Source organism: Pelophylax lessonae (assembly GCF_965119305.1).
Source record: "Pelophylax lessonae genome assembly, chromosome: 4".
Lineage (NCBI taxonomy): Eukaryota > Metazoa > Chordata > Amphibia > Anura > Ranidae > Pelophylax > Pelophylax lessonae.
In genome coordinates, this window is record NC_138771.1 from 385,798,045 (window position 1) to 385,811,659 (window position 13,615).

The 13,615-nt window shown below is 45.5% G+C and overlaps 1 protein-coding gene and 1 long non-coding RNA gene across 2 annotated transcripts in view; one reads left to right on the plus strand and one right to left on the minus strand.

Moving 5' to 3' along the window:
* The window catches only part of LOC309554128, a 63,301-nt gene extending 56,853 nt beyond the window's left edge, over positions 1-6,448 (plus strand). The window contains exon 2 of the long non-coding RNA XR_014225207.1: positions 6,092-6,448. This is a non-coding gene — a long non-coding RNA (uncharacterized lncRNA). The remainder of the gene's footprint in view (positions 1-6,091) is intronic.
* The window catches only part of LOC309554127 (A disintegrin and metalloproteinase with thrombospondin motifs 2-like), a gene marked incomplete at its 5' end in the record, with an annotated part of 1,497,034 nt that overhangs the window by 37,835 nt on the left and 1,445,584 nt on the right, over positions 1-13,615 (minus strand). The gene's annotated exons all lie outside the window — the stretch shown is intronic.

Consider the following 13,615-nt stretch of genomic DNA (forward strand, 5'->3'; position numbering starts at 1 on the left):
TCCACCATTAATAGCAGCTTAAGGAGCCTACAAAAATCAAATATCAGCTCAGTCCCTTTGAATCTCAGGTGTATCTTTCAGCCAAGAGCATAAATGGATTGGTTAGGGGGATCATGGCGTTTACACAGAGCTTACAGTAGTAGGGGGGCCCTCTGTAGCCCTCTATAAACTGGAAACAGGATTATCTCTCAGTCCCTTAGAGTCATAGTTGGATCTTTCTGCAGTCCACCATTCATAGCAGCTTAGGGCACCAACAAAGATCAAGTATCAGTTCAGTCCCTTTCAATCTCAGGTGTGTCTTTCAGCTAGGAACATAGTTAGAGTGTCTAGGGGGGAGCATGCAATCACACAAAGCTTGCAATACTAGGGGCCCTCTATAGCCCTCTGTAAACTGAAGGCAGGCTTACCCCCTCTAGCACCATGAGCCTAGATTAAACAGGGCTGCTCTTCACCTGCGTCCACCGTTGCCAAGAGCTGAGAGATGTCTTGTGCTCTGTATAGCGGGTCTAGCAGGTCTTTATAGCAGGTCTTGCATGCCAATGGAGATCCGGAGGTGCAGCGACTTCCCAGCATCAGAGGCTGTCTGAAGCCAGAGGATACTGAACGGAGCCAAGGAGCAAAGCATGAGGCTTCTTTCAGTTACCCAAACACCACCTCGGCCTGGTCCAGAGAGGACGTCACTACGTCATGCTGCCACAGCTCCTCCCCCAATGCCACTAATGAATTATGTTGGACATTTAAACAGTCAATGTGTTTAAGTTGGAAAAACTGTTCTATCAGAATTTGAAAGTTTTAAATGATTTCACCCTACACCCAAGACAAGGGCATACTTGGAAAGACAAGGTAAAATCTGTGTTACTAAAGGTTGAATATCAAGTGAGAAAATGTTCTAGAACCAGCAAAACTGAATGTTATTGAATGTGAAGTTCCAGCAAAAATGAATGTTATTGAATGTAAAGTTCCCATAGCCAAGGCTGCAGATCTGGTGGTCCCACAGTTATCATTAGTGATGGACGAACATCGGCCGGGGCGGTTCGCGAACGTCAGCCGCAAATTTTCTCAAAAGTCCGCGAACCGCGAGTTCGCGGTGTGCCCCATTGACTTTAATGGGAGGTTAACTTTAAAAACCTTTAGGTCATATTTGCAGCCACAAAAGACGTACTAGCTGTGCACAAATAGTCCCAGCACATGGACAATGTCATAACTAGGGATGATCGAACGGTTCGGGTCGACCATCGGTTCGACCCGAACATTGGGTGTTCGAAATTCGGCCGAATTCCGAACTTTCTGCGGTAAAAGTTTGGAATTCGGGTCACCCGAACCGCCCAAAATGCAATGGGACAGGAAGTGGGCTTTAAAAGCCCGTGATTGGCCCAGAAACGTCAGTAAAAGCCAATGAGGGGGCAGGAGTCTGCTAGGAATGTGATTGGAGTGACTACGGGGACCAGAGGCTAATAAGGAGTGAATACGCCCCCCAGTATATAACATAGCCCCGCCTAACCTCTAGCACTGTAATACAGAGGCTTTGAAAGAGACTGGAGGCATTTGTGTTTCTCCTGCTGTGTTAAACAACGTTTGCTGCATAGCCGATTGCTTGTAAAGCTCCAGATCAGCAGAAGAGCAGTCAGCTTACAGAAAGATTGTCAGTGTAGTTAGAAATACAGCGATTGTGCTGTTTGAGTTAGAAAATTTTTTTTTAAGGGACAGTGTCAGTTAGAAATTATCTTCTGCTGTATGGAGCTGTTCTTTTAGTGTGAGGAAAGGGATATGCAGTGTAGTTAGGGTACTATAAACCACTATAGTTAGATTCGATAATCTAGTTTTTGTAGGGATAGTTTTAAGTGTCAGGGTTCCGTCTAGTGAGCACGTTGCACTGCTGATATATCTACAGCAGGTATATGTGCTTGCTAGTCAGCTATTGTGCAAAATACGTTTCAGCGATACACACATCTGCTGTATTTAGTGACAACTTTGGGTCGCATAGCAGTGTGCGTCTTGCAGGTGATTTTCACATCGCACAGTTGATAAAGCCTCAGTGACAAGTTAGCACCTGTTCTTGTTGTAAGCATTAAGTCCACTGCAAAAGGCTTTGCTACTCTGCGTCACACACATCTGCTTTATTTAGCGACAACTTTGGGTCGCATAGCAGTGTGCGTCTTGCAGGTGATTTTCACATCGCACAGTTGATAAAGCTTCAGTGACAACTATGTCAGGTAGAGCAAGGAAAGGCATACGTGGCCCTGCTGCGGAAAGGGGCACAGCTTCTAGTGTGTCTAGAGGCAAGGGTGGACGTGTTGGTCAGTCCTCAGCCAGGCCACCATTTTGATTGTTCTCCCGCATTGGCCAAGCTATACGTCCACAGTACGTACAGGAGGTGGTGGACTATATTACCAAACCCTCTTCATCATCATCATCAGCAACTACAGTGACCCAGGCAGAGAAAAGTGGTCAGTCTTCTGCAGTTGGCAGAGCAAATAAAGATGAGTCCATGTCCACCTCAAGTCCTCCCTTAGACCCAACTTCAGACATGGCAGAGGAGTCAGCTGAGCTGTTTGACCACAGTGTCGGCCATCTACTCCTGCCTGATGCTCAGTCCTTTATGCAGTCTGATGTTGGGTCTGAGGTTCAGGAGGAGGCAGAGCAAACAAGAGGGGAGAGCAGATTGCCCACTCCATCTAAGGCCACACCTGTTGTCTCCCGGGCCACTATACAAACCTCTTCTTGCTGGGCCTTTTTTGAGACATCTCATGCAGATCGAACAGTTGCGATCTGCAAGATTTGTCATAAGGGAATAAAATGTGGCAAAAAGGTCAACCACTTGGGTACAAGCTGCCTAACCAGGCATTTGACAACCCACCACTTGGCCCGTTAGCAGGAGCATTTGAAGAACCCGCAAAAGGGCCAAAGATCGGTCAGTCGGCCTCCTAGTCCTCCTCGCGCTCCTCCTCGTGCTCCACCTGCACATAAGTCTGTCTCTGCTATAGTCACTCGTCACCTGTTGGCAGCCTCCACTGACAGGAATGATGATATAGCACGCAGTGTCGCATCTACCTCCAGCACACCACCAGCTGTAACATCTAGAAGGCAAATTTTGATTCCACACATGCTGGAATGAAAAAAAAAAAGTATACTCCCCGCCACCCACATGCCCAGCATCTAAACAGTAGTTTGGCAAAACTACTGGCTCTGCAACTTTTACCATTTAACCTGGTAGAGTCTGCTCCCTTCCACGACTTTGCAAAATGTGCAGTTCCACAGTGGCAGGTGCCAAGTCGGCATTACTTTGCCCGTAAGGCCCTATACCAACATGTGGAAGGCAATGTAGTGTCGTCCCTGGCCAAGTCAGTCAGCCGTAAGATACACCTGACAGCAAACATGGCCAGGGACGGTACATTTCTGTCACTGCTCATTGGGTGACACTGCTTGCCAGCGGAATGGATTGTGGCCAGGGCTTGGTGCTGCAGCCAGTATTGCCCCCACGTCTGCAAACAGATGGTGGTGTCGCTGATCCGGGTAGATCGATCCCTTCTACCCCCTCCTGCTCCTCCTTCTCATCCTCCTCCATGCCCTCCTCTGCAAAATGGTCCTTTGAATATGATGAGGTACCACGTAAGCGTTCAAAGGGCTATTCTATGTCTCAGGCCAAAAGGTGTCACGCAGTGCTGCAGCGTCTAGGGGACAGGCAGCACACTGCCCCTGAGATTCTTGGGGCTCTGCAGGCACAGGCCCAGAGGTGGTTGACACCACGCCAGCAGCTGACACCACACCACGCCAGCTGCTCCACCTTCGGCAGGGAAAGTTGACCAATGTGTCATGCCTGGTGCATGTACTGAATCTTGTGGTACAGCGGTTTTTGATAAGGATGGCAAGAAGGGTGTGCAATCACTTCAGGCGGTCGTACAGTGCCACTGCACGTTTGGCCGAAGTGCAGCGTGAGTTTCACCTGCTGGTACACCGCCTCGTCTGTGACATGCCCACCCACTGGAACTCCACCTTGGCTATGCTGCAGCGCCTGTACACGCAGCAGAGGGCCCTCAATGAATATCTCTGCGAGTACGGCACCAGCACTGGCTCAGCGCACATGTGCTTTTTTTCGCCATGGCAGTGGCTTTTGATTAAGGATGCATGTGCTGTCCTCTCGCCATTTGAGGAGGCCACAAGGATGGTCAGCCGGGACAGCGCATGCATTAGTGACACCCTACCGGTACTGTTTTTGTTGGAGCACACTCTGCGTGGCATTATGGACAGGGCACTGGAGGCAGAGCAGCAGAAGGAAAAGGAGGACTTTCTTGCCTCTCAAGGCCCGCTTTATCCTGACCCCATTATGCCTAGCTCCCAGAGGCCCGAGCAGGATCCAGGCGTGGAAGAGGAGGAGGAGGACGACGATTCTTCGGGAACTTTTGCAGGCTTTGAGAAGGAGGAGGAAGACATGCGGCAATCTGCAAGGCCTAGTTTGACTCCCTCGGGACACTTTGGATTAGTACATGGATGGGAGGAGGAGGAGCACGTTCAAGATCATGTGACCAAGACCAAGGAGTCAGCTTCTCAGGCCTTTGCAAATTTGCGACGCATGGCAAACATCATGCTTCAGAGCCTGCGAAAGGACCCCAGAATCAAGGCCATTAAAGAGACTGACCACTATTGGTTGGCCACCCTACTTGACCACCAGTCAAAAGTCTCTGAGCTTTTCCCATCCACCCATAGAGTCCACAGGATCAAATCCCTTGAGGACAGTCTCAAGAGGATTCTGGTGAACACGTTCTCCGACTTCCGTAGGGTGCAGGGGTGGGGACAACCTACCATGGACTCTACTGCTGGTCACGAGAGGAGCGTTGGAGAAGGCGTGCGGTTGACGGATGCCTTTAGGTCTTTTTTTAGTCTTCACCGCCCAGACCTCTCAGCTGTCACATCGCATCGACAGCGTCTGCATCACATGGTGTACGATTACGTCAGGGCACAAAGTGACACAGAGGGCTTTTTATGTGACAAATCCGATCCACTGGCATACTGGGTCTTCAGATTAGACCACTGGCCAGAACTGGCCCAGTATGCCATGGAGTTGTTGGCCTGCCCTGCTTCCAGTGTCCTATCGGAACGGCATTTAGCGCAGCAGGAGGATTCGTCACAGAACATCGAACGAGACTCTCCACCAACTCGACCGTTTGACATTCATTAAAATGAATCAGTCATGGATATCAAGCTTTGATGCACCTGATGCAGACCTTGTAGACTAGTCTATCGTTGCGATGTGGATTTATTGTGATACACACTTGTGATTTAGCACTTTGCACTTTCTTCTAGCACAATTCATATTCATTTCTAGGAATCGCACTGTACACAACTATATATATTTTTTTACCTTTCATCATTGGATTTTATTTATGATACAGCATTTTAAGATTATGAAATTGGAATCTTTTGCTTGAGGGTTATACACATATATATATATATATATATATATATATATATATATATTTATATTATTTTTAGGAATCGCACTGTACACAACTATATATATATATATATATATATATATATATTTTATATACTTTTCATCATTGGATTTTATTTATGATACAGCATTTTAAGATTATGAAATTGGAATCTTTTGCTTGAGGGTTATACACATATATATATTTATATAATTTTTTTGCCACATATTTTTAATTTTTACACATTTGGATAGATTTTTATTTTGCGCAACACTAATTATATATTCATAATTTTTACACCTTCTTCAAAACCAGCTCTTTGGGCTTACGGTGGGGAGGCTCCGCCAACACCCAAAACACAATTTTTGCACACCTGTTTCACAGATGCATATCATTGCAATTTTTTTCCTTACAAAGGCAATTATTGCCTTCATGACCAGCACTTTCATAGGGTTATGGTGTCAAGGCATCGTTGGCACCACCAAAGGCCCAATTTTTAAGCATCCTTTACTTCTATTCAAAGTCAAGAGACAACAGTATTCATCCAAAACATCTCTAATCTTGTTCACTGTGCACGACATTGTGGCCCCTACCCCTAACCCTAACCCTAACCCTCAATGTATCCGTGCATATATGTCTGTTTCTTGTTAGAATTCAAGTTAAAGTGCACCAAACACCATTTTACATGAAATAAAGTGCATCTACATACATCTTTTGACTTCTTGAAAACATTTGGTAATAATAGCCCCATTGTGAAAATACACCCGTTAATTATATCCACATTTAAAGAGACGGCACCTTTATCCAAAAAAAACTCTAATCTTGTTCCCAGTGCACTGCATTATGTCCCCATCATACACATTGGCTGTGCAGTTGATTAGGAGCAAAAGAAAGGCGCGGTTAAGCAAAAAAGTCATTTTTGAAGGTTTGGCATGCTATAATTCTGGTTCTGGACATGATACAGAGCTGAAACTTCACAGGTACACTTTTTAGACCCCCCGGACACTAAATCCAAAGTAATCTCTTTTTTTTTTTCAATAATTGGCTCTCTATCAAAAACGAAAATTTTTAAGAACTTTTTTTGCCTGATTCATAGTCCCTGGGGCATGACCCAGAATCATATGCACTTTTTAGGGGCATTTATTAGGTTTTAGGGCTTCAAAATGGTGTTTTTTGATTCCCGAAGTTCGGGTCCCATTGATTTCAATGGGTTCCGGGAATCCGAACCGAACTTTCGGGAAATTTGGGTGTTCTGGTCGAACTGAACTTTTCAAAAGTTCGATCATCCCTAGTAAGGGCATATTAACCACTTAAGCCGCGGAAGATCTTACCCCCATTCCGACCAGGGGGTATTTTGCGATTCGGCACTGCGTGACTTTAACGGACAATTGCGCGGTCGTGCGATGCTGTACCTAAACGAATTTGGCGTCCTTTTTTTCCCACAAACAGAGCTTTCTTTTGGTGGTATTTGATCACCTGTGCGATTTTTTGATCACGCGCTATAAACAAAAAAAGAGCGTCAATTTTGCAAAAATAGCAATATTTTTCACATTTTTTTATATGAAATTCCCCCCAAAAAAAATGTAAAAATCAAAATTTTTTAATATTTTCGGCCAATTTGTTTTATGCTACCTATGTTTGGTAAAAAAAATCGCAAAAAGCGTATTTTGATTGGTTTGCGCAAAAGTTATCGCGTTTACTAACAAAGGGAAAGATTTTTGTCATTTTTGTTGTTTTTTTTTTAACGCGTAATGGCGGCGATCTGCGATTTTTTTTGCGGTACTGCGACATTGCGGCGGACAGATCGGACCCTTGACTGACATTTTTGACACTTTTGGGGTTACCAGTGACATTTCTACAGTAATCAGTGCTATATATATGCACTGTTACTGTAAAAATACACTGGTAGTGAAGGGGTTAACTTTATTTGGGAGGGAGGGGCTGTGTGTGTCCCTAGGGGCGTGCTTTCTACTGTGATTGGCTGTGGCTTGAGCTGTAAGGACACTGATCAACGGATCTACATAGTAGATCCATGTGATCAGTGTCTTTACAGCAAGGAGAATGACAGGTGGCTTGTTTACACAAGCTGCCTGACATTCTCCCTCTCCCCCGCCGATCGCCGAGTGGCCGGCGGACATCGGGTGCGCTGGTCACACGCGCGGGGGGGTCCGTGACCACGCGGGAGCGCGCCTCCAGGGGCGCGCGCGCGCTCGCTCCCTAGACCCTCACAAGCAAGCAACGTAGCCCTACGTTAGTTTGCCTGTGAGGGGCTGACCGCCGACGTAGATAGTCGTGCGGCGGTCGGCAAGTGGTTAAAGAAATTTCTGGTGGTGGATCTACTCTAATCTTTTGCACTATCAAGTCTGCTGGTGTGATGTTTTAGTTTCACATGGATTTATATTACCTTCTATGGACTAATAATTATTGGACTTTTGGTATAGCGCTACACCTCCACCTTTACTGTTATTAGTGATTTTCTTTCAGAATCATTTGTGTAGCAGCTTTATTTATGTACTTGGTTTAATAACATTTTATTAATTTATTTTCTTAATATTAGCGCAGCAATTCCCAACATATATTCTGTACTTACTAACGATAATTTTTAAAGAATTTTGCACAGATTGCAAGGCCCCTCAATGAGTTGCTGCAGAATGATGTGAGCGAAAGTCTGGACGGGCTAAAGCGAGGGGCCAGAAAATCCTGTGAATCTACTCAAGAACAATGGGCTCCCAAGTGTGAGAAAGCCTACTGACATTTAAAGAGCAGCCTTACAGAAGCACCAGTTCTAGCCTACACTGACCCCTCTAAACCCTATGAGGTTCATGTCGATGCCATCTGGGATGGGCTGGGGGGAGTCTTGTATTAGGAAACAGAAGGAAAGCTAAGCCCTATAGCTTATGTGAGTTGGAGCCTCACTCCCTTTGAGAAGAATTACCCTGTACACAAGCTAGAGTTCTTGGCTCTGAAGTGGGCTGTGGTTGATAGACTGAGGGACTATTTATATGGAGCTATGTTCGTGGTCAAGACATCCAATGACTTATCTGCTGTCAACTGCCAAGCTGGTTGCCACTGAGCATCAGTGATTGGTCGCACTGCCTGAGTTCCAGTTCAGTTTCATGTACTGGTCAGGGGTAGGGAACTGGGATGCCGATGCCCTATCTCAATGACCTTATGCTTCCGATGCTGATTCAAAAAGCTGGGCTCACTTGACCCCTGATTGAGTCCAGCGGTGTGCCAAGGGGTACAGCATTGCCACAGGGGAGCCACTGGAGTAAAAGCTGTCGGAGTTGCCCCATGCTGGGGTGCCTCAGTGCTATTGTGACCTGACCCAAGTGCGCAGCCAAGAGCTGCCCCAGCTGATGAAAGAGGACTTGAGGAGGGATCAGAATGAGGATCCACTAGGTAACCTTTTTAAGAAGGCGTTAGTAGCCCAAGACCCCCAGATACTGTTAAACAGCTCCACCAGAGAATCCAAAATAGTCCACAGAGACTAGGAATGAATGCAGTTGGAAGATGGTGTCATTTAATGGAGGGGCCCATCCGGGGTCTTTGAAAGTGTCTGACAGTTGTTCCTCCCTAAAGAGCATCAGCACGTAGTGCTGACAGCTCTTCACAATGATCATGGACATCTGGGGCCATATAGAACTTATATCCGGTGCATCCAACAAAAGATTCTGCCTGGTAGGGCTGCCTCAATGGGTCATTTGCAAAGCCAAGGGCCGATTGAACTTGTGTGCATTGACTTTTTGAGTTTGGAACTCAACTCGGGTGGATGAAGCAATGTCTCGGTCATGACTTATCGTTTCACTTGCTATGCCCAAGCTTTCCTAACCAAAGACCAGCAAGCCAGCACGGCGGCCGAGACTTTGGTGGAGAAATTCTTCATCCATTACGGCTTACCTCAGTGCTTACATTCCCATCAAGGCAGAGACTTTGAGAGCAAGCTGGTCAAATGGCTGTGTGAATTACCGAACATTCAGAAGTCGAGAACATCACTATACCATCTGCAAGGAGATCCCCAGCTGGAACGATTTATTCATACTTTGCTGAATATGTTGGGGACGCTGCCTCTGGAGAAGAAGCAACATTGAGGAAATCACATTGCTGCTGTGGTTCATTCCTATAATAGTACTGTGAATGACTCTACTAGATACTACCCTTACAGACTGATGTTCAGGAGAGAGGCCAGTCTTCCCATTGACTTAGCCTTTGGGACATCCCTCAGTCACACTTTCCAAGCCTTTTACAAAGAGTATGTTGATCAACTTCCCAAAAATTTGAAGTCAGCCTATGAGAAGGCCAAAGAAGCATCTGCTGCTTGGGAATAAAGAAATAAAAGGAACTTTTATCTTGAGGTAAGGGTGCAAGACTTGCAGCCAGGAGACAGAATGCTGAAACAATCCACGAAGGGTGCCTCATCCTTATAGTGAGTTCCCTTAACCACTTAAGCCCCGGAAGATTTTACCCCCTTCCTGACCAGGGCCTATTTTGCGATTCGGCACTGCGTGACTTTAATGGACAATTGCGCGGTCGTGCGATGCTGTACCCAAATATAATTGATGTCCTTTTTTTCCCACAAACAGAGCTTTCTTTTGATGGTATTTGATCAACTGTGCGATTTTTTGATAATGCGCTATAAACAAAAAAAGAGCGACAATTTTGCAAAAATAACAATATTTTTCACATTCTTTGATATGAAATCCCCCCCCCCCCAAAAAAAAAGTAAAAATCACATTTTTTTAACATTGTAGGCCAATTTGTTTCCTGCTACATATGTTTGGTAAAAAAAATCACAATAAGCGTATTTTGATTGGTTTGCGCAAAAGTTATTGCGTTTATTAACTAAGGGAAATATTTTTGTCATTTTTATTTTTTTTTTAACGAGTAATGGCGGCGATCTGCGATTTTTTTTTGCGGGACTGCGACATTGCGGCACAGATCGGACCCTTGACTGACATTTTTTACACTTTTGGGAGTACCAGTGACATTACTATAGTAATCAGTGCTAAAAATATGAACTGTTACTGTAAAAATGACACTGGCAGGGAAGGGGTTAACTTTATTGGAGAAGGAGGGGTTAAGTGTGTCCCTAGGGGCGTGTTTCTAACTGTGAAGGGATGTGGCTGTTTGTGTAACAACAGAGAAATACGACCCTACATAGCAGGACCGTATGATCTCTGTTCTTACACAGGGGAGAATGACAGACGGCTTTGTTTACATTAGCCGCCTGCCTTTCTCTCTCTCCACCCGACGATCGCGAGTGACCGGCGGACATCGGGCCTGCCGGTCACACGCGTGGGGGAGTCCGCGAACGAGCGGGGGCGGGAGCGCATTTCCGGCGGCACACGCTCGCCCCCTAGAGCCTCACAGGCTAGTGACGTACCGCTACGTCACTTTGCCTGTGAGGGGCTGACTGCCGCCGTATATAGTCATGCGGCAGTCGTCAAGAGGTTAACTGCTGCCCCTTTGAGTGAAAAAAGACTTAAAAAAATAAATAAATAAATAATAATACACATAAAGCAGGCGCTGTTTAGTGATGGCTAATGTAGATATAATGGAAAATAACATACAAATGTGGCAATAGAGTGAACACAACAATACACTATTGCTATATAACCAGCAGATATTAATAAATGTGAAGTATTCACAGTCCATATACAAACACGTCTTCTTCAGTGGAATAAATTAGTGCTCAATAAATGCTGTCACCCACACCGTGCCTTTTTATTTTGATTCAAGTGCTCCACCTCATGATAAGACTCCTAAGCCCCAGTTCACACTAGGGCGACCTGTGAGGCGACCTGGTCGCCTCACAGGTCGCCGCAGGTCGCCTCCCATAGGGAAGCTGCGGACCCGTTCTAATAGGAGCGACACAAGTCGCTCCGACCTAGAAAAAGGGTCCGGAGCTTCTTTGGGGCGACCAGGAGGCGACCGCCATAGACTTCAATGTTATGAAGTCCGTGGCGGCCGCTCCGAGGTCGCGGCGCGCTGCTCGCAGCGCGATCTCGGAGGTTGCCCCGGGAAGTAGCGTCGCGTGTATGTGAACCGGCGCTAAATCTGCTCACCAGAAGCCCCAGGTCCCAGGGACCATTACTGCCTTATCAGTAATCAGAACACCTGGATAGGTCTCTATTCCCTCTCGGATGGCCGATGTTGATTATATGGAGATAAAACAGAGACACCCATAATAGTGCAACATTGTTTTATTAAATATTACAATGCCACCACACACACACATCAATAGTTCGGCTTACATAGAATGTGCCCTGACCAGCACCAGCTCAGATCGCATAACAATTGCATTCCCTTTCCTAAACCATATAAGGGGCTCACCCCTCTCTAAATGCTCCGAGAAGATATGATGGAAAATACTGGTTAGTAAGGAAGTGTAGACAGGCATCATGATGTCCGCTTGTCTACACTTCCTTACTAACCAGTAATATTGGTTATTGTATCACTCGCGCCACTGGAATATGCAGTTAATAAATATAATAAATATAGAAGGGGAAGCTTCTAGTTCAAACAATGGGTGTAGTTGGGAATAAATATGCGTGATAAACTGCGCTAAAACCCTATAGTGGAGGGCTTTAAAATCCTACCACATATGTTAATTATGTGACAACATTTTTTTTTTCATAAAAAAAAACATAAAAGTGTTGAGGTATTGCTACCTTGTGCCATATAGTGAGGAAAATATAAGAAAATAAAATATGTCACAATTATAAAGATAAAAGTATTCTCATCAATATTAAATACTCAAATATTAAAGTGCAATATAAACCATCAATAAAGTGCAGCAAATAATCACAAAGTGAGTTCATAAAGTCCGTAGTGCAATAGTGCTGGTATTGAATGGTGCAACTGGTGCAAAAAAGTCCTTTGTTGCAACTATAGCAAGTATCGGTGCAAGTGCATATGCAGTAGTGGTGTGACCCTCCACTTCACCTCTGGTGTCAAATGGTAAGATAACCCACTTACCAGATCAAGTGGATTTCTGTTGACATACGCCAGCAGGAATCGATACAGGCTTGGTCTCGGTGGTTCCGGTTCCCTGGTGGTATGTGGGGGTCCACGGCTTGCGCCTGTATATGCTTAGAATATGGAAGAAAAGAGGCTCCTCATCGTGCAGACGGTTAAAAAATTCCTCTTTATTAAAAAACTTCACGCAAATAACAAATAAAATCGCTGGGTAAAAATAAGCTGATGCCCTTGCAGACTAGAGTGCCTCGCGGCTGTCCCCAGTGTCTGCTCGTAAGACTCGCGCCATACCCGGAAGTGGGGAGATGATGTAATTTATATGACGAAACGCGCCAAGTTGCAACGCACGCTGCCTTGTTCTGGGCCCATAGTTGAACCGCATGCCGTCTCCCCACTTCCGGGTACGGCACGAGTCTTACGAGCAGACATTGGGGACAGCCGCGAGGCACTCTAGTCTGCAAGGGCACCAGATTATTTTTACCCAGCGATTTTATTTGTTATTTGCGTAAGGTTTTTTAATAAAGAGGAATTTTTTAACCATCTGCACGAAGAGGAGCCTCTTTTCTTCCATATTCTGAACATATACAGGCGCAAGCCGTGGACCCCCACATATCACCAGGGAACTGGAACCACCGAGACCAAGCCTGTACCGATTCCTGCTGGCGTATTCCAACAGGAATCCAATCGATCTTACTAACCAGTGAAATCACTTCCAGTGACTCCGTGGAACACACGCCGGCCAGCTTCTCGGAGCGTTTAGAGAGGGGTGAGCCCATTACATAGTTGAGGTCAGGTCAGGTCAGGGCAGGGCACATTCTATTTAATCCTAACTATTGATATGTGTGTGTGTGGCATTTTAATATTTAATAAAACAGTGTTGCACTATTATGAGTGTCCCTGTTTTACCTCCATATAAATCAACATTGGCCATCCGAGAGGAAATAGAGAGGTGCAGACCTATCCAGCTGTTCTGATTGCTGATAAGGCTGTATGGGCTTTTGGTGAGCAGATTTATGAGTTTTTTAACGAGGTGAAGCACTTGAATCAGAATAAGAAGGCACGGTGTGGGTGACAGCATTTATTGAGCGCTAATTTATTCCACTTAAGAAGACTTCTTTATACTGTATATGGACTGGGAATGCTTCACATTTATTAATTTCTGCTGGTTTTAAAGCAATAGTATATTGTTGTGCTCACACTATTGG